We start from the raw sequence: 21,162 nt of genomic DNA on the forward strand, positions 1-21,162 counted from the left end.
AACCATTCATTTTGGCAAATTGTGTGGGCAATCAATATTAAATGTCTTCTGCGACCTCCAAATGCCCCAAGGATGGTTCTCCTGAAGATCTGGAACATCCGTAAAATGGCCAATTCCAAAAGTTTATCCCAGAGCTTCGCGATTTTTTCGTAACCATTCATTCTGGCGAATTGTGGGTGCACGTGCAATCAATAGTGAATGTCTTCTGTGACCTCCAAATGTGCCATAAACGGTCCTTCGGAAGATCTGGAGCATCCGTTAAAGTGGCCAATTCCAAAAAATCATCACGGAACTTTGCGATTATTTCGAAATAATCTATCCTGGCGAATTATGGATGCAATTAAGTGACCTCCAAATATCACAAAAACTGTCCTCCGGAAGATCCGGAACATCCATAAAATGGCCAATTCCAAAAGTTCATCTCAGAGTTACGAGATTTTTTTTCGCAACCATCCATTCTGGCAAATTGTGTAAAAAATCAATAGTGAAAGTTTTCTGTGACCTCCAAATGCTTAACAAACAGCCCTCCGGCCAAATCCAAAAGTTTATCTCAGAGCATCGCGATTTTTCCGTATTCACCCATCCTGGCGAATTATGTTTGCAACCAATAGTGAAAGTCAATGCACCCGAAATGGTACTCCGGAAGATCCGGAACATCCGTAAAAGTGGCCAATTCCAACTTCAAGAACTTCCTTTAGAACTTCTGTAGGAATTCCCGGGGGAACTTTCGGAGGAGCTCCAGAAAAATACTGGGAGAAATGCTTTTAAGAGCTTCCTGAGGAATTACTTGATAAACTTCTGGAGGAATTTGCGGAAGAACTTACAGAGGAATACATGGAGCAGTATCCAGAGGAATTCCCGGAGAAACTTCCTGATGAATACGGGGAAGAACTTCTAGAGGAATGACTTTAGGAACTTTCCGAGAAATTACTGAACTTGCGAACTTCCGAAGGGATTACCGGAGGAAGTTCTGGAAGAGCTTCTGATTCGGGGGCCTACAACCCAAGATAAATTTCTTTTAATAAGCCCCAATTGCGGGGGCACCGGTTATGACATTTTAACTTGTTTTACACAGCTGTGCGAATGGTCCGCAACATGAAATGAGCGAGAACAACGCATTTTATCAAACCGCCTCGGTGGAGCCGCCTATTCGAAATAGTTTTTTCCAACTTGTATACAAAGTACGATAATTTTGTGTCCATGGCTTGTTATGATTCAAATGGGTTTTTGGCTCTCTTTTATTGTTGTTCGTTATCTATTGAAAGTAATTTTTGCAAACCTTGGTTCTATAACGATAACTTTTGGAATTGAATACTTTTACAAAGAACTAAAAAGAAGATAAAAATATTTTGAGCTTTGAGTGGAATGTCTTTAGTTGTCATAAGACGAGTGTGTACAATTCCATTTAGTTTCACCATTTGATTGTACCTTTGACAGATACGTATTACAACCTCAACAGTAAGGCCGTCTTCAGTGTCTCGTACTTGACTCGACTTTTATGATTGTCCTTTCATATCGCGGATGATTTCCACTATTGATTGCATACATAATTCACCCATATGAAAGAAAGAGAAAATTAGTAAAGCAGTGGGATGAACTTTTGGAATTGACCATTTTCACTGACCTGCAACTTTATTTCGGATCACAAAAGATTTTCACTATTGTTTGCATTCAAAATTCGTCAGGATCGATGATTACGAAATAATGCGAATCTCTGGGATGAACTTTTGGAATTGATCATTTCCACGGATATTTCGAATCTTCCGAAGCACCTTTTTGGGAGCATTTGGTCTCGATGCACTGTCACTGTTGATTACATACACAATTAGCCGGTATGAATGGTTTCGAAAAATTCGCGAAGCTCTGGGATGAATTTTGGGAATTGCCCACTTTTACGTATTTTCCGGAATAATCAGATGACCGTTCCTGGGGCATTTAGAGGTCACAGAAGACTTTCACTATTGATTGCACCCACAATTTGCCGGGATGGATTGCTTCGAAAAAAATCCCGAAGCTCTAGGATTAACTTTTGGAATTGGTTATTTTTACGAATGTTCCGGATCTTCCAGAAGGCTTTCCGATGACCGCTCAAAGGTTAAAATCAGGGTAGAAATATTTCACAGTCAATGCAGTGAAAAACATGGATCTCAGTATAATCTGCAGTCGCCTTCCTCGCCGCCGTGGTGAGTGCGACTGGGTGCAGCCGAAAAATCATTTCCAACACCGACCATTCAATTTCGCATTCAGCCACTCACAAGTCGCTCTGACATGCTGCTCAGTTCGCGCCTTACCGTATGACTGTGAGTGGCCCATTTAAACGCGTGGTGAATTTTTTCAATTTGCTGGGTGAATGTGTACATTTTGCTGTGGTAAATTTCATCTTCGCAGCGCAGTGGGTGATGTGAGTTCTGTTGTTTACTTTTCTGCCTCTCCGGGAAAGTGAGGTTGATTTCAAAGCAGGAAGAAAATAAAAACATGATATAAAAAAACATCACCTTCATCCAGTGCTGCCGAATATTTACAACCCTGGTTAAAATACAAGATAGCAAATACAGTTTACGCCCTCCGTAGGGCCCTCCTTAGCTGTGCGGTAAGACGCGCGGCTACAAAGCAAGACCATGCTGAGGGTGGCTGGGTTCGATTCCCGGTGCCGGTCTAGGCAATTTTCGGTTTGTAAATTATCTCGACTTCCCTGGGCATAAAAGTATCATCGTGTTAGCCTCATGATATACGAATGCAAAAATGGTAACCTGGCTTAGAAACCTCGCAGTTAATAACTGTGGAAGTGCTTAATGAACACTAAGCTGCGAGGCGGCTCTATCCCAGTGCTGGGATGTAATGCCAATAAGAAGAAGAAGAAGCAAATACAGTTGGGATCATCAGAGCACATACTTGCAAGCAATTTATGTTTCATAGAACGAAAACTAGAAAATTAGGTTCCCCGGGGGCTAGAGAGGTCAATTTGGTCATATTGTTGAAACTTACAGCTTTAGGAAGGTTAAGACTTTTAGTGCCAATGATATAACTCATTGTATTGCACCCCACGATTTTTTTTAAATTTTCTCGCCGTGCTTGATTACGCTTCTAGCATTCCAAAGTGATCCTCCGGCTTAATTCTCGTCGATACTTACAGCGATAAAAGATTTATTCAAAATTGAAAAACCCTCATAATCTCATCATTACTTCATCACCAAGGTTTCGACTAATTTTGACAACCAGTTCTAGGTGCAAATCGCACAAATAGTATTGTCAACCATCAAGATTGAACTTTTCGACCGACGGAACTACATTCATCCACTTACTTATGCAGGTAATGTACACCTCATCAAAATTGAAGCTATTATGCTTATAAAATAGAGCTTGCCGCGCCTTCTGCGCCACTTCAAGTTTTCGTTGCTAGGCATAATTAAGTTCACATATCTTGATGGCATTCAATATTGCAAATTTGGCACGACTTTGGTATGATTTACTCTTTTAGTTCACTGTTTCCTTGAAATTTCTGCGCTCATGAAATCCATTATTGAAATTATCCTAAAATCGTTCGACTACGGTATGTAAACGGAAGCCTTTAGGATCGATTTTACTGAAAAAGAGACATGCATCATTGCAGGATTTATTTTTGTATAATGTAATTCAAAAGAATATGCTACACTCGACCCATTTCTGCAAAATTACCGAAAACAAAGCTCTATATTTAAAAAAATGAAATGAAAGCTCTATTTCATCAATTTTTTAATTCAACTTCACTTTCCAAGTAAAACAGTATTTTGAACATACCCTAGGAAAACTTCTCAGGTACCCGAGGACTGAACCGATCTGAGATTTAGTATATGGTCCCGGGTTTATCAAAAAAATATTTACGTGCTGAAAAAAATATTTACACTGGAGTTACGTACTGCATAAAAATGAACCGCGTAAATAGTAAAAAAATCCGCGTTAAAAGCGACCCCAGTGTATGTGCAATTTGTTGCATAATTAACTATTGGTTTTGCACTTTTAAGCCAGATCATTCTTATTAGAATTATTTTATTAGTAATTATTTTAGATTAGATGTTTGATCTTACACCCGCTGCTACTAAAGAACGCTTAGATTTGAGTAAATTCATATTTCAGTTAATTTTTATATGCTTTCTTTTTTTTAAGGTAGTAAATGGAATGGTTCATATGTTACTTCTTCATGCTTCTGTGTTGTGTTTGAATATCACTTCGTTCTCTACCGATCCAGATCCTCGTCCTTGTGTGTTCAGAACCTTCTATAATATAAACTCAAACTCTTCACAGATCTATTTCTCCGTTAACACATTTTTATCAGTTATTATTACGGTGACTTTTCATATAAGTTCGCCACCTCATTGACACATTATTTTATTATGCCATCCACCTCGTATCCAAGTGCGGTATCTATCCAATTAGTTTCCAAATTTTTTTTTATCACTTTCCAATATAGTATAGTTTTCCACCTTATATCCAAAGGTTCACCAAATTTCAATTGAATGACCAATCACCATAAGCCTTTAAGACCAGGCCAATTTTTGCGACCGAACCGTCCGACTTCCCGAGAACTACTGAACCCACTGTGGGACGCTGTTAGGCTATATGCCACCGAAGACCGGCGGCTGTTATCCTTCTCTTGTCGGGAGTTGAAGTCCTTTTGAGCAACAGGCTTCAATTCCCATCATTATCCTTCTCGCTTGCCGATTGGAGCTGGCAAACCAACTACGCGCTCCGTTCATGCTAGGATCTACCGTGTCGGTCGGGTGTCGTCATTGCGGCGCGGACATCATAATTTTTCCCCAACAAGCAGATCCTGTGCTAGTGAGGCACGATTGTGACGATCCCAACAGAGCTTAGACGAATCGAACGGAACAGCTGAGGCACAGGGGGGAAGTGGGCTGAAGACTACATTCCTGAACGATTATGCGCTGCTACCGGCTACATACCGGCACATGAGAGAACGATTGATGCAGCAAGGATATGATGTTAGAAGTCAGCCTAAAATTGAAATTGGACATACGAGAATGTAATTTCACATAGGGTTGTTGGTTGATAGGCAAAAAATGGGTGTTCTCTTTGACAACAAAAAATGTGCAAATGATGCATGGACGGTTCATATTTAATATCCATATGCAAAGAACAATGTAAAAAGTTTAGGCATGATATTGTACATATCCGTGCTACAAAATTTCATTGTTCTCCATTTATTAATTTTAGTCGAATTCAATAAAGAATCGGTCGATTTTTCGTGATAAAAACGATTACAAAATAGATTACTTTTAAGTAATGTGACCAGCAAGCGTCCTGCGAAACGCCGGACGCCTATCATTATTACATCACTGGCTTGGAAGTTTACACGAAAAAAGTGCATTCCGCTTAGATTTCGGCCCAAAAAATATTTGTGAGATCGTATTAATTGGTATAACTTTGAAAAATGTTGTTGAAAAATGCCGCGTCCGCGAAACGCGGGACGTCTGTTCACATTACTGTTAAGGAAAACCTGAAACAAAAAAGAAAACTAGCTAATAATAATCAAAACTCTATGACAATAAAACAGAGAGTGTAAATTGAACTACCGTCAGGGATCGATATCCGTACAGCACCGAAATCTATCCGTCTCATGAGTTATCAGTTAATTAAAGAGCGTTTGAGGTATTTGATTGATAAATAATTTAAAGGTATATTCCATTCATATACTTAACAGTAAGCTTTTTTACCCTTGAAATGGAAAGTTGGCTTTGAAATTAAAAAACACAAATCAAAAACAAAACGAATCCGAGCTTACGTCAGACGACCTTTGACTACATTGGCGAATAATTGTCCTTCCTTTCTCGGTCTAACACACTTTTCACGATCCACTGGGACACTCCCACGGAGATAGGAATGTCTTTTTGCAACATTTGCGCTGGAGACAAATCATGAATACGCTGATACTTCATCATGGTGCAACTGTCAAACTAAGGAAATCGGCTTCTTTGATTCACAGCCTATGATTTAAATTATAGCTTACGCGCTGCCAAAAAAACACAATGGGATGCTTGGTCGTTAGGCCGAACGGTCATTAGGTCGAATGGCCATTAAGCCGAATGAGAAGTGGGGAGTGAGATGAGAAGAAAGAAGAAGAAAAAGGGCAGAAGGAAGGAGGAAAAAGGAAGAAGGGAGAAAGAGGAAGGAAGAAAGAAAACAGAAGAAGGAAATAGAATAAGGAAGAATGGAGAAGGAAGTAGAAAATAGGAAGCAGGAAAACGGAAAAAGGAAGAAGGAAAATGGGAAATGGTAGAAGAAAAAAAGAAGAAGGAAACGGAAAAAGGAGGAAGGAGGAAAAAAATAAGAGAGAAGGAAGAAGAAATGAGAAAGAAGAAATAAGGAAAAAGAAATGAGAAAGAAGAAAGAAAGAAGTAAAAAGAATGAAGAAAGGGAAAAGAAGAAGGAGTAATGAAGAAGGAAGTAGGAAGAATGAAGAAAGAAAAAGAAGAAGGAGTAATTAAGAAGGGATAAGGAAAAAGGTAGAAGGAAGAAAAAAGAAGGAAGAAGAAAGATAGAAAAAGGAAGAAGGAAGATAGAAGGAAAAAGAAGGAAGCAAGATACGGAATAAGAAAGAGAGAAAGGAGAAGAAAGAAGGGAGAAGGAAGAAGAAATAACGGAGAAGAAAGAGGAAGATATAAGAAAGAGGGAAGAAAGAAGAAGAAATAGAAAATAAAAAAATAAGAAAGAGAGACAAAAGAAGGTAGATCGACGAAGAACAAAGAAGGGAGAAGAAATAAGGAAGAAGAATGAAGGAAGAAGCAAGACGGTGCAAGAAGAAGGAAGAGAAAAGAAGGAAAAGCTTATCATTTTTCTCGTTTTGCTCTGTTGAATCTGTTCTCATTCGGCCTAATGGCCTGACACCGCACAATGGATACGTTTGCGTGCGTTTTAAAGTTTTTGCATGGGGGTCGCATTTTTTCTTGGTTTTTCGGACCTCCCTCCCCCCTTGTAAGATTTTTCCCATACAAATTATTTTTTGTTAATATGAAGAGTAAGAAAATGACAGACCCCCTCCCCCCATATGTGCTTACGTAATTAGGGAACCCATGGAAGAACTGTCAAAACGTGCGCAAACGTATTCATTTTGCGTGACTCTTTATTCGTTTGACGCATGCGCACATTCCAGTGTACATAAAATTAGCATATGCCAGATAATTTTCCACGGTGAATTCTGAAATCAAAATCTGTTTACCTCACTCAAGTTACTCAACTTTCTTCCCGTGGTAATTGTGGAGCTGCAGACGTCTTTTTAGTGTCTTGTAAGAACAATAACTACACACAAACATTTCCCCTTTACCAATTGATTATAGAGACCTGCCTGGCACTAAGTCTGCTGTAGACCTTAATGGAATTTACACCAATTCTGACCAATCACGAAGCGCCAACTATTCACATATATAGTAGGGTGCCAACAAAAATTACATTTTTGAAGTTAAATTTTTCACAAAATTTGGCCTCATTCCAAATTTAAATTTAAGCAATCATGATTCACGGCTGCTTCCAATCGTACAAAGTTTTGATTTTTTTACCCATGTTCTTATGCATTTAAAACTAGTATAATATCCATAACATTTAGCCCCATTATGCGATCTGGCCTGTTTTCAACATGAAACAAAAAGACTGCGTCCACCACTGCCAATATGAAATTACCCACAAATTTAGCTTCCCAGAAGCTAACGAATATTGACTTTTTTTGGCTTTGATCACTCCTAAATATAAAACTCTGAGAGTCTGCATTGACACATTTCCGTTGTTTTCCTCGTTCATCTCAACAATAGGTGCGAAAATATGTTACTCATTATGCACGCTCACGGTTGATTGAAGTGGTTTGGTATTGCTTTAATTTGTAATAAATATTCGCCCTATAAATCAATGAATCTGTTGAATCTCAGACATAAGAGAAGTCGATAATGAGTTAATAGATCATTCAAAAAGCAGGGCCATAAGCGAAAACAATAAAAACAAATTAATATTTTTTCCACCATCATTACTGCCACGCCATATTTTCCTCGCCCTACTCCTACACGTCAATGGTTCCAATAATCATGGCCATCACCAAAATCACCTTCTTTGTGAAAAACCGCAAACTGACACAACCACCCACTACCCCGCCCAGCTCCCGACGATGGGCTGATGCAGCGAATTTTCTTCTCCGGTCGTCTCGCACTGTCGTGCCGATCTCAAGTGGCCGGGGTGTAAATGATATTTCAATAAATTCAATTAACTTCTGAACGCTGCGATGTTGACGGTTTCAGCGGTGGTGGTGGTGCGGTGATGGCAAGCCAGCTATCATCGGATACGACATCGTGCGTCCCTAGCGCAAACAAAAAATCTAAATGACCGAAGAGTTGTGAATGAATGAAACGGTGAGAAAAAGGAAAAGCGATGATTGTTCAGCATAATTGCGTGGGACTAAACTTCGGATCGGAAACGCACAGAAAAGGGTGATATTTGGAGAATGCAACCTGTTTGAATTATCTGCATCATGGTTGGTGTAGGAAGTATATGAGATAGCATTAAATATTTAAGAAAGTTTGTTTTAACAACTATAAATATTGATAAAAATGTTTTTTTTTTAATTTAAGGGTGTAATCGTATTTTTTATTATTATGTCTTTATTTGTGTGTTTTTTTAAATTTTACATTAAGTTCAACACAAAGAGGGTGTAATCGTAGATTACAATCGGGTGTAATCGTAGAAAATTGTTTTTCTTGAATCTCTACTTCACTAAACCGTGCTTGTCGAAACAATGACTAGAATTAAAAAATTAAATCAATTTAAAATTGTAAAATTTTCATAATCGGAAATGTCACGAAACGATTGAAAACTTCGAAATTCAATAAATCTCGCGTAACATTTGAAAAGGGCCTACAGCCAAAACGTAAACACTGGGAAAATGCCGTTCGAAAAATGCATCACAATTTCTATTCCTATTTCCCAGGTTTATGATATTTTAAGCAGCAAAAACTCCTAAAAGCACATAATCAGCACTATCTATCCATCCATAACCTTAATTGCATCGAAAACATGCAAAAATGTGTCGAAATCGTTAAAATAAAAGTTTAAGTCTATTTTAATTTTTTTCTCCGGGATAGGTCTTCTTGATAAGTCATTCTGCATTTGCTTGTCATTCATAGACCCTTTGTTTATGGCATTTTTCGAAAGTAAACACGGGATAAGGCTTTTCGGGAGGGGAAATTTTCTCTCTCCGAGGTCGGGCCGATGACGGTTCGGAAAAAATTCTCGTTATCGGCCCGAAGCTGGAGAAGGCTTATCCCAGACAGAAAAAAAAGAGTGGCTTGGCCGTTTTTTAGGGTGGACCTACACATATTTTGAAAATAACACGTTGTAGGCCCAATTAAAAATTAGTTTTTTCTAAGTAATTTAATTGAAGATGCGGAACATTTTTATACTATTAGTAGCTATTAGAGGATGCTATCGAAGGGTGTTAAAATTGAATTTGTTTACTTCTCATTGTAGGCCCTAATCAATTGTTAAGCGAGAAATACAGTAGACAAAAAAGTTAAGATAAGCAAAATTTGGTCGCAATTCAAATCAGCATAACTCTGGTTAGAATAATCGGACGCGGAAACTTTTCTCTGATTTTGTTCGGATACAAATCTTAGATCGGTCCTTGGGCATCTAAGTTATTCCGGATTTTTTAAAGGTATGTTGAAAATGTATTTTTTGCAATTCCTGATCATATTACCTGGTTTACATTTCATGTTTGAGTGATAAAACGGCCTACGTTTCTATACCAATTAAATGGGTGCTTGATGTCCATTATGAAACTCAAATGAGTTGCATAAAATCCGCTCATTTGGCTGCCATAATGGAAAACCAACATTTACATGACTGCATTTTGCTAAATAAGGATGAGTGTTCAAATAGTGAATTCTCTGTCTTGCATAATAAATGAAATAAATTGATGGACATGACATCGAAATTTTCCAAAGGCAGATCGATTCATGGTCTGTCGAATGTGGCACGATGATATGATATGAAATTTGATTGTTCTCTGCAAAAACATGATTTATTAGCAAGAATAATCATGAGAAGTAAGATAGACTGTACCATTTTGGTACAGATGTATCATATTAAAGCCCATTTTTCGTCATTGCAAAAAACTCGGAACTCGTTTCAAAAGTTGATTTTCCAGCACTCCTAGTATTTGTCCAACTTGGCAAGCCTTGTTGGATAAACGTACACCTCGTGATGCACTAACTTTCATTTTATGTGAAGTTTACTATTATCATATTTTATGCATTCCCAAAATACTAAAACTTATAATAAGCCTACAAATGCTGGCTGTAGACCGATAATCCGTCCGGTATACGCAGAGATATGATTATCAACGTGCAAACGGTCCAGGATTTGCCATATATTCTGAACGGATGTTACTCTCGCAGAACATCCGTAACCTGGTACAAATACCAGTGAGTTGTTAAAATGTATTTTTAATATAATCTCTATATCCATTGGCTTAAACAAATATGAAATTTGACACCCTTATGTGCATGGCTCGGGACTATGTCCAAGGGCTTGACGATCCCTCCCCAGGCCATCTGCGAGTTGTGGGGCTTGCCTAGGATGTGGTGGGGTTTGACAGTGGGCCCTGTTAAACCTCTATAAAAAGCTGCATGTATCCGCAAGTAGGCCCCACCAAAGCGACCGTGTGCCGCTCAAAGCGCACAAGCCCAAGTCCTGGTGTTAGGTGGGACGCTAAACAGCCCCTGACACGACGGCCCTCCGACGAGACAGGAGGTTTGCGCTGGCCCAATAAGCCGCCTAGAAAACCAATCATTACGAACAATATAAGAGATAATGCGACTCGAAATAATCGGCAAAGACCTAGGCGACGAATACAGGATCACGATTGGAAGCTTGGAACATGGAATTGCAAGTCGCTAGGTTTCGCAGGTTGCGACAGGATGATCTACGATGAATTACATCCCCGCAACTTCGACGTCGTGGCGCTGCAGGAGATTTGCTGGACAGGACAGAAAGTGTGGAAAAGCGGGCATCGAGCGGCTACCTTCTACCAAAGCTGTGGCACCACCAACGAGCTGGGAACCGGCTTCATAGTGCTGGGTAAGATGCGCCAACGCGTGATTGGGTGGCAGCCAATCAACGCAAGGATGTGCAAGCTGAGGATTAAAGGCCGTTTCTTCAACTATAGCATCATCAACGTGCACTGCCCACACGAAGGGAGACCCGACGACGAGAAAGAAGCGTTCTACGCACAGCTGGAGCAGACATACGATGGATGCCCACTGCGGGACGTTAAAATCGTCATCGGTGACATGAACGCACAGGTAGGAAGGGAGGAAATGTATAGACCGGTCATCGGACCGGATAGTCTGCACACCGTATCGAATGACAACGGCCAACGATGCATAAACTTCGCAGCCTCCCGCGGAATGGTAGTCCGAAGCACCTTCTTTCCCCGCAAAAATATCCACAAGGCCACATGGAGATCACCTAACCAAGAAACGGAAAACCAAATCGACCACGTTCTAATCGACGGTAAATTCTTCTCCGACATCACGAACGTCCGCACTTACCGCAGTGCGAATATTGAATCCGACCACTATCTCGTTGCAGTAGCCTGCGCTCAAAACTCTCGACGGTGTACAACACGCGTCGAAGTCGGACGCCGCGGCTTAACATTGGGTGGCTACAAGATGGTAGACTAGCCCAAGAATACGCGCAGCAGCTGGAAGTGGCACTTCCAATGGAAGAGCAGCTAGGCGCAGCGTCTCTTGAAGATGGCTGGAGAGATATTCGATCCGCCATTGGTAGCACCGCAACCGCTGCACTTGGCACGGTGCCCCCGGATCAGAGAAACGACTGGTATGACGGCGAATGTGAGCAGTTAGTGGAAGAGAAGAATGCAGCATGGGCGAGATTGCTGCAACACCGCACGAGGGCGAACGAGGCACGATATAAACAGGCGCGGAACAGACAAAACTCGATTTTCCGGAGGAAAAAGCGCCAGCAGGAAGATCGAGACCGTGAAGAAACGGAGCAACTGTACCGCGCTAATAACACACGAAAGTTCTATGAGCAGTTAAACCGTTCACGTAAGGGCCACGTGCCACAGCCTGATATGTGTAAGGACATAAACGGGAACCTTCTTACGAACGAGCGTGAGGTGATCCAAAGGTGGCGGCAGCACTACGAAGAACACCTGAATGGCGATGTGGCAGACGAAGATGGCGGTATGGTGATGGACCTGGGAGAACGCGCGCAAGACATAATTCTACCGGCTCCGGATCTCCAGGAAATCCAGGAGGAGATTGGCCGGCTGAAGAACAACAAAGCCCCTGGGGTTGACCAACTACCAGGAGAGCTATTTAAACACGGTGGTGAGGCACTGGCTATAGCGCTGCACTGGCTCATTACCAAGATTTGGGAGGAGGAAGTTTTGCCGCAGGAGTGGATGGAAGGTGTCGTGTGTCCCATCTTTAAAATGGGCGATAAACTGGATTGTAGCAACTACCGCGCAATCACATTGCTGAACGCCGCCTACAAGGTACTCTCCCAAATTTTATGCCGTCGACTAGCACCAACTGCAAGGGAGTTCGTGGGGCAGTACCAGGCGGGTTTTATGGGCGAACGCTCCACCACGGACCAGGTGTTCGCCATTCGCCAAGTACTGCAGAAATGCCGCGAATACAACGTGCCCACACATCATCTATTCATCGACTTCAAAGCCGCATATGATACAATCGATCGGGACCAGCTATGGCAGCTAATGCACGAACACGGTTTTCCGGATAAACTGACACGTTTGATCAAAGCGACGATGGATCGGGTGATGTGCGTAGTTCGAGTTTCAGGGGCATTCTCGAGTCCCTTCGAAACCCGCAGAGGGCTACGGCAAGGTGATGGTCTTTCGTGTTTGCTATTCAACATCGCTTTGGAAGGGGTAATACGAAGAGCAGGGATTAACACGAGTGGTACAATTTTCAATAAGTCCGTCCAGCTATTTGGTTTCGCCGACGACATAGATATTATGGCACGTAACTTTGGGAAGATGGAGGAAGCCTACATCAGACTGAAGAGGGAAGCTAAGCGGATCGGACTAGTCATCAACACGTCGAAGACGAAGTACATGATAGGAAGAGGTTCAAGAGAAGACAATGTGAGCCACCCACCGCGAGTTTGCATCGGTGGTGACGAAATCGAGGTGGTAGAAGAATTTGTGTACTTGGGCTCACTGGTGACTGCCGAAAATGACACCAGCAGAGAAATTCGGAGACGCATAGTGGCTGGAAATCGTACGTACTTTGGACTCCGCAAGACGCTCCGATCGAATAGAGTTCGCCGCCGTACCAAACTGACAATCTACAAAACGCTAATTAGACCGGTAGTCCTCTACGGACACGAGACCTGGACGATGCTCGTGGAGGACCAACGCGCACTTGGAGTTTTCGAAAGGAAAGTGCTGCGTACCATCTATGGTGGGGTGCAGATGGCGGACGGTACGTGGAGGAGGCGAATGAATCACGAATTGCATCAGCTGTTGGGAGAACCATCCATCGTTCACACCGCGAAAATCGGACGACTGCGATGGGCCGGGCACGTAGCCAGAATGTCGGACAGTAACCCGGTGAAAATGGTTCTCGACAACGATCCGACGGGCACAAGAAGGCGAGGTGCGCAGCGGGCAAGGTGGATCGATCAGGTGGAAGATGACTTGCGGACCCTCCGTAGACTGCGTGGTTGGCGACGTGTAGCCATGGACCGAGCCGAATGGAGAAGACTCTTATATACCGCACAGGCCACTTCGGCCTTAGTCTGATTAAATAATAATAATGTGCATGCTTCTATGGAAATGGAAACTGTTCAGAATTCCATCGAAAAGTCTTTCGAAATTTCCATATTTCTTTTAATGTTCAAAAAAGTTTTTATGGAAAACACTGAAATTTAAACGAAACATCAGAATTTCCAAGAAAATTCTACTGGAGATCTACAGAATCGATAATTTCGAAAATATGACACGCTAAAAAAAGCGTTCCAGCATTCGTGAATCATCAAAAATACACCGTGATTCGGGATTCGGGAACACCAGTCACGTTTTCCAGAACGTTTCAGAAAACTGATTCCTGAAAACTGACTGTATTCCCGAATCCGTGACTGTTGTTCCCGAAACAATATACCGTGAACTCGTTAGTTCACGAATTCATGAATGATTTTTTTTTTGCGTGTACCCGTTCACTCAAACGACATTTCGGCCAAATGATCTATCCAACCAGCGAATCTCAACTGTATAAAGCCACCGGTAGAATCAGAGTAGTATACAGAGCGAGTTTTGTTTTCGTTTGCAGACTACGGGACTTAAGCTGATTACGAAGTCCGTAATAAGCCCTATTTGCAGCAGCAATACGCCTTTTCACCTTGCGGGTTCACCTTCATTGTTCATAAGCACTTCCATAGTTGTTAACTGCGAGGTTACTTAGCCAGGTTACCATTTTTGCATTCGTATATCATGGGACTAACACGATGATACTTTTATGCCCAGGGAAGACGAAACAATCCGGCTTCAGGCAACGTTCTTCTCGTCTGTCACTCTCTGACACTCCACATCGAACCAACCCGTCCTGTGTCGCCTCTGTACAGTGCCTACCACTTCTTGTGCTGTTGTGCTCACTGCTCCATGGATCGACTCCCATAGATCGTTGATGTTGTCGCTAACGTTGATTGCACTTATCCGTTCGTCGAGCTTCTGGCGGTACTCAGTCGATACTCCTTCCGCCGACAATCGCTGGATATTGTAACGCATCGCTGTGATCTTTTGTTCGATACAGTTAACAACCATGATCGAATTTTACTGTCAACGAGGTAGCGATCAGAGTCAATGTTTGGACCTCTGAATGTCCGCAAACCCGAGAAATGGCTCCCATCCACCAGAACATGGTCTATCTGGTTGCAAGTTTCACATTTGGGTGTCTTCAGAGAGAGTGTGCTTTCGGATATTCTTTCATGCAAAGTAGGTGCTACTGATGGCCATCCCTCTGGCAGCAGCGAAATTTACTAGCCGTAGGCTGTTGTCATTGGTAGCGGAGTGAAGGCTCTCCCTACCAATTATGGGACGGAAAAAGTCCTGTCTACCGACCCGAGCGTTAGCGTCTCCGATAACAATTTTCACGTCATGCTTTGGGCACTCTCCATAGGCTTTATCAAGACATTCATAAAACGTGTCCTTCACGTCGTCGGATTTATCGTTTGTCGGTGTGTAAACGTTGATTGAAACGTTGAGGCTGTAATTGAAGAATTTGCCCCGTATCCTCAACACACAGATTCGTTCGCTAATTCCACCGCATCACTCGCTTTATCTGCTTGCCCATCACTACGAAACCAACTCCATGCTCTGCTTTTCCGCCGCCGCTATGATAGATGTTATATTTGAATACAGTGTTGGTCGTGGGATCCACGGCTCGGAATTCACGCTCTGTGGATCTGGGCCATCGGACTTCTTGAATAGTGGCCACGTTCACTCCAACCTTCTGCAGTTCGCGAGCCAGAAGGCTCACTCGTCCAGGTTCATTTAGGGTCCTAACATTCCAGGTACCGAGTTTCCAATCATAGTCCTGTAAGGATATTCTGAAGGAACTTCCTGATGTATTTCTGGAGCAACTTCCAGATAAATTCCTGATGAAGATTTCGGAGGAATTCCTGAAAAACCTTCTGGAAGACTCCTGAAGAAAATATTTCGGAGGAATTCCTGTAGGTGATTCAAAGGATTTTCTAAAGAAACTTCCGGAGAAATTTCTAAAGGAGCTTCCAGAGAAACTTCAGGAGGAATGTCATTAGGAATTTCAAGAGGAATTCCTGGATGAACTTAGGAGAGAATTCCTGTAGAAACTTCAGTATTAATTCCGAAGGGATTTTCTAGAAGAACTGGAATTTTGGAATTCTTCAATTACTGAAGAAATTCCCGATAGAACTCCTGAAGAAATTTCTGAAGAAACTCTCGGAGGAATTCTTAGAGGAAGTTCTGGATTAATTCTTGAAAGAACTTCTTGAGGTATTGCTGCAGAAATTTCCGAAAAAAAATCTTGACATTCCAGAGTACGCCTTCAAAGATATTCTAGGAGTATCTTCTAGAGGGATTCCTGGAGAAATTTCCGAAGAAATTTATGGAGGAGCATAGAGGAATTTCTGAGGAAACTTCCGAAAGAATTCTTGGATTACTTTTCGCAGGAATTATTTAACGAACTAACGGACGATCTCCTAGAGGGAATTGCAAAGAAATTCCTGCAGGATTTTTCGGACAAATCCTTGAAACTTCCAGACAAATTCCTGTAAGAACTTCAGGAGAAAGAAATCCAGAACGATTTTTTTGAGAATTTCATAAAGGAATTCTCTAAGATAATCCTGGAAGAATGTCCAAAGATATTTCTAAAAAAAATACCAGAAGAACCCAAGGAAGAATTCAACGAGAGTGTGTAACAAGTTTTCTCTGAGTTTGTACAGAGTCTGTAATTAAAATTTCAGCGGATTTTTTGTGGAATTTCTCTGAATTTCTTTTAAGACGATTTCCCTGCAGAAATTCACCGTGGAAATTCTGAAATATATCCGTTTTACACCAAAACAATTTTAATTTCTTGTCGACATTCGTAAAAATTGTCTATGGAAATTAATTGAGACAAATCTCTTGTAGAAATTAAAGGAATTTGTTGTGGAGGCTCAGAAGATTATCTTGTAAGAGCTTAGAAGAAAACAACTTGTGGAAATTAGGAAGAATTTCCCGTTTAAAGGCTTTTTTTAGTGTCTTTATTAAGGAGACTTTCAGCCCTAGGCTGGCTCGTCTCCATTTAAAGGCGGATTTATAGTTCGGAAAACGCGTCACGGTATTTGATCCGAAATCTAGACAAAATTCTGGATCTAGGTCAATGTTTGAATAGATTAAAGGTTCCCCAAACCCACGTGACGCGATTCTATCGCTTTGCGACGTTGCAATATCAACCGGCTAGTGTAAATTTATTTTTGCGTTTGAGATTTTAAGCCCGAGACAAAAAATATTATAATTTTTGTAATTTTTATATAATTTGCCTAAAGAGTTCGCACTTTTTGCAACGACCTTTCCGTACAAATTTTTTATTTGCTCAATCGATTCTTTGGCTTATTTAAGGTATATTTCCCAAGTAACCTTATATTTTTGACGCCTCTAAGTATTTTTAAAATTTAAAACAAAACAATTTAAAACAACTTGAACAAAAATCGAAAATTGTTGTTTTTTTAGATTGAACAAACATCGGGTGAATTTTTAAGGCCGGTTCACACGTGCAGCACATTTTGGGTTTTTATTTCGATTTTAAAAATAGTTCTTCTTCTTCTTCTTCTTCTTCTTCTTCTTCTTATTGGCATTACATCCCCGCACTGGGACAGAGCCGCCTCGCAGCTTAGTGTTCATTTAGCACTTCCACAGTTATTAACTGCGAGGTTTCTAAGCCAAGTTACCATTTTTGCATTCGTATATCATAAGGCTAACATGATAATACTTTTATGCCCAGGGAAGTCGAGACAATTTCCAATCCGAAAATTGCCTAGACTGGCACCGGGAATCGAACCCAGCCACCCTCAGCATGGTCTTGCTTTGTAGCCGCGCGTCTTACCGCACGGCTAAGGAGGGCCTCAAAAGTTAAAAATAGTTAGAGGCATCAAAAACTATGGGTTCTTTGGGAAAGTTGACATTAAACAAGCCAAAAGTCAACTGAGACAATAAAACGAGATACTATTCTTGACGGGAATGGTCAATTTATAAGTATACATGTATGCAACAAAATTGTATTTTCTATTCGCTGACTTATTGTTGGTCTTCAAGTATCTTCAAATGAGTATATAAGTCTTCAAATGTTTTGAAAAGTAGACGAGCTCGATGGTCTAGTGCAGCGGTTCTCAACCTGGGGTACATGTACCCCTGGGGGTACCTTCGCCGGGCCCAGGGGGTACCTCGGATAAAAATGCGTAATGGCGGATTTTAATCAAAACTTATTGATAAAGTTTTGATATATGTATAATTTTATTTTATTTCAAAATTTTGTCTTATATATAATATGCATGGCGATCAGTGACTCAAATACTATAGAATACTTTCCTCCACAACCAGTACAGTGGATGAAGTGCTGTGGAAGGAAAGATCAAAACGACAGAACGACGAATGAACAAATTTCAAAAATCATTCTATGCAATTTACCTGTTCGTAACAAAATGTTGAATGATATGTTAAGAATATGATCCTGAACTAAAATTTAGAGTCGCAAGCCTCAATTTTAAAGGCTTTTTCCGAAAAACTCAGTTGCTTCGAAAGACTCCTTCTAAACAGCTCGGAGGATACCATTCAAGATGATTGGAGGACTTCTTTCAAGAGGTTCGGAAACCTACTTTCAAGAGGTTCAGAGGCCTCCTTTCAAAATGCCCAGAAGCCCCCTATTAAGAATCCCAGAAGCCTCTCTTTAAGAGGTTCGGAAACCTTCTTTCAAGAGGCGGGGAAGCCTAATTTCAAGAGGCTCGGAAACCTCTTTATTTCAAGTGGTTTGGAAGCCTCCTTTGAAGAGGCTCGGAAACCTCTCTTCAAGTGATTCGGAATCCTCCTTTCAAGAGGCCTGGAAGCCTTCTTTTAAGAGGCCAGGAAGTCTCCTTTCAAGAGACCCGGAAGCCTCCTTTCATGAGGCCCGGAAGCCTCCTTTCAAGAGGCCCGGAAGCCTCCTTTCAAGAGGACCGGAAGCCTCCTTTCAAGAGGCCCGGAAGCCTCTTTTCCAGAGGCCCGGAAGCCTCTTTTCCAGAGGCCCGGAAGCCTCTTTTCCAGAGGCCCGGAAGCCTCTTTTCCAGAGGCCTGGAAGCCTTCTTTCAAGAGGCCCGGAAGCCTACTTTCAAGAGGCCCGGAAACATCCTTTAAAGAGGCCTGAAAGCCTCCTTTCAAGAGGCCCGGAAGCCTCATTTCAAGAGGCCCGGAAGCCTCATTTCAAGAGGCCCGGACGCCTCCTTTTTAGAGGCCCGGAAGCCTCCTTTCAAGAGGCCTGGACGCCTCCTTTCAAAAGGCCCGGAAGCCTCCTTTCAAGAGGCCCAAAAGCCTCCTTTCATGAGTCCCGGAAGCCTCACTACAAGAGGCCCGGAAGCCTCCTTCCAAGAGACCTGGAAGCCTCCTTTCATGAGGCCTGGTAGTCCCCTTTCAAGAGGCCCGGAAGCCTTCTTTCAAGAGGCCTGGTAGCCCCCTTTCAAGAGGCCCGGAAGCCTCCTTTCAAGAGACTCGTATGCCTTCTTTTATAAGGCCCGGAAGCCTCCTTTCAAGAGACCCGAAACTCTTTTTTCAACAAGCCCGGAAGCCTCCTTTCAAGAGACCCGGAAGCCTCCTTTCATGAGGCCCGGAAATCTCCTTTCAAGAGGCCCGAAAGCCTCCTTTCAAGAGGCCCGAATTTCTTTTTGCAACAAGCTCGGAAGCCTCCTTTCAAGTGTCTCGGAAGCCTCCTTTCAAGAATCTCGGAAGCCTCCTTTCAAGAGTCTAAGAAACCTTCTTTCAAGAGGCCCGGAAGCCTCCTTTCAAGAGACCTTTCATGAGACCCGGAAGCCTCCTTCCAAGGGGCCAGGAAGCCTCCTTTCAAGAGGCCCGGAAGCCTCCTTTCAAGAGGCTCGGAAGCCTCCTTCCAAGGGGCCAGGAAGCCTCCTTTCAAGAGACTCGAAAGCCTCTCTTCAAGGGGCTCGGAATTTATATTTCTAAAGGCTTGGAAGCCAACGTTCAAGAGGCTCAGGGCGTCCTTCCAAGATACTTAGAAGCATCGTTTTAAGTGGCTCGAAAGCCGCCTTTCAAGAGACTCGAAAGCTGCTCCCCAAGAGTCATAAATTCCGTTAATTTTCAGTTTAATTTTTCATATATCTAGACCAACATTTGAAAAGGGCGTAACAGCTAAAATTTATTCCAACTGATTCTACGTCTACATATACAGCTATATATGTGGACAAAGAATCAGAAGGAATAAATTTTGGCTGTTACGCCCTTTTCAAATGTCGGTCTTGATATCTTATGAGGTACATTTATTTTCATTTACAGCAAGAAAACAATAGGGGGTACCCAATTGATGCAAAAGTGCGAAGGGTACCTCTCAAAAAAAGGTTGAGAACCGCTGGTCTAGTGGCTGCCGCTGCTGCCTTATAAGCAGAAGGTCGTGGGTTCAAGTCCAGGCTCGTCCCTTTCCTACTTTGTATTTCTATCTTAGTTCTTTCTGTGTTTCACGTTCTACCGAAACGATTCCTACTGTTATAACCTTCCACACTAACAAATCCAAAGCCTCCCGTGGCACCTATGAGAAGTCGTAGAGTTCTCTGCATCTTTCTTAAGTAGGTGTCCAACTAACCATCCTTCCCCTTCCTCAGCATTCTGGAGAGTGCATTGCTTCCATCTAAGAGATAGTGATTAGTCCCAAATCAATATCTGTGGTAACGGATGAAAGTGATGCTACTCTCATACAATAGTCCAGGCTTGTACCACCTACGAATTTGTGCGAAATGCTCAATGCTAATGCTAATGCTAAGTCTTCAAATGTTTTGAAAAGTCTTTAAAATGTCTTCACGAAATAAATGTCTTCACAGAGATTCAAATGTCTTCAAATTGAAGATATGTCTTCAAATCTGGCATCTCTGTTTAAGAGGCTTCAGCTACCTTACCGGGGTCGCGTTACCTACATCGCGCTGGTGGGGCTGCCACCCTAGGTATAGCTGACGCGATACAGCATTTCGTTAATCAGCCGATGGATACCAGGCAGACGCTGTTTGAGCCGCACCTACTGGTGAACCTCAGTTAGTTGCGACAAGACGAACGCATGGAGATACACAGAACTGCGCAATAAAAATCCTATTCGACTAGATGCTGATGTCATATTAGAAATTTAGAGACAGTACTCGTCGATAGAAAACCCTTCCGCACGCGATGGCATATGAACAAATCAAACCACCTTTCTTTTGCCAGTGAAGATTCATCAGCTTCCACACTGATATTCGTCCCTCCCCCTTCATACGGGAGTCATGACATCAGCAGGATTGGTTTGGAATTTAAACTTCATTTTCTCCAGAACATCCACAATTTTCTTCGGTTAAATGAACCAGAAAAGCTTTTTGCGTTGGAGAACAAGATTATAT

General features: G+C 42.0%; 2 protein-coding genes across 6 annotated transcripts in view; one reads left to right on the forward strand and one right to left on the reverse strand.

The window, feature by feature from the left end:
- LOC134217920 (aromatic-L-amino-acid decarboxylase) overlaps positions 1-4,904 on the reverse strand; it is a 35,621-nt gene extending 30,717 nt beyond the window's left edge. Inside the window, exon 1 of one of the 4 annotated variants that reach the window (XM_062696766.1) lies at positions 4,480-4,904. The gene's annotated coding sequence lies outside the window, so the exon portion shown is untranslated. Of the gene's footprint in view, positions 1-4,348 lie in introns of all 4 variants that reach the window. The other 3 variants (XM_062696763.1, XM_062696765.1, XM_062696767.1) reach the window with 3 other exon arrangements.
- The window catches only part of LOC134217922 (uncharacterized), a 200,068-nt gene that overhangs the window by 150,830 nt on the left and 28,076 nt on the right, over positions 1-21,162 (forward strand). The window lies entirely within an intron of this gene.

The sequence above is a fragment of the Armigeres subalbatus genome, chromosome 2 (assembly GCF_024139115.2).
Source record: "Armigeres subalbatus isolate Guangzhou_Male chromosome 2, GZ_Asu_2, whole genome shotgun sequence".
NCBI lineage: Eukaryota > Metazoa > Arthropoda > Insecta > Diptera > Culicidae > Armigeres > Armigeres subalbatus.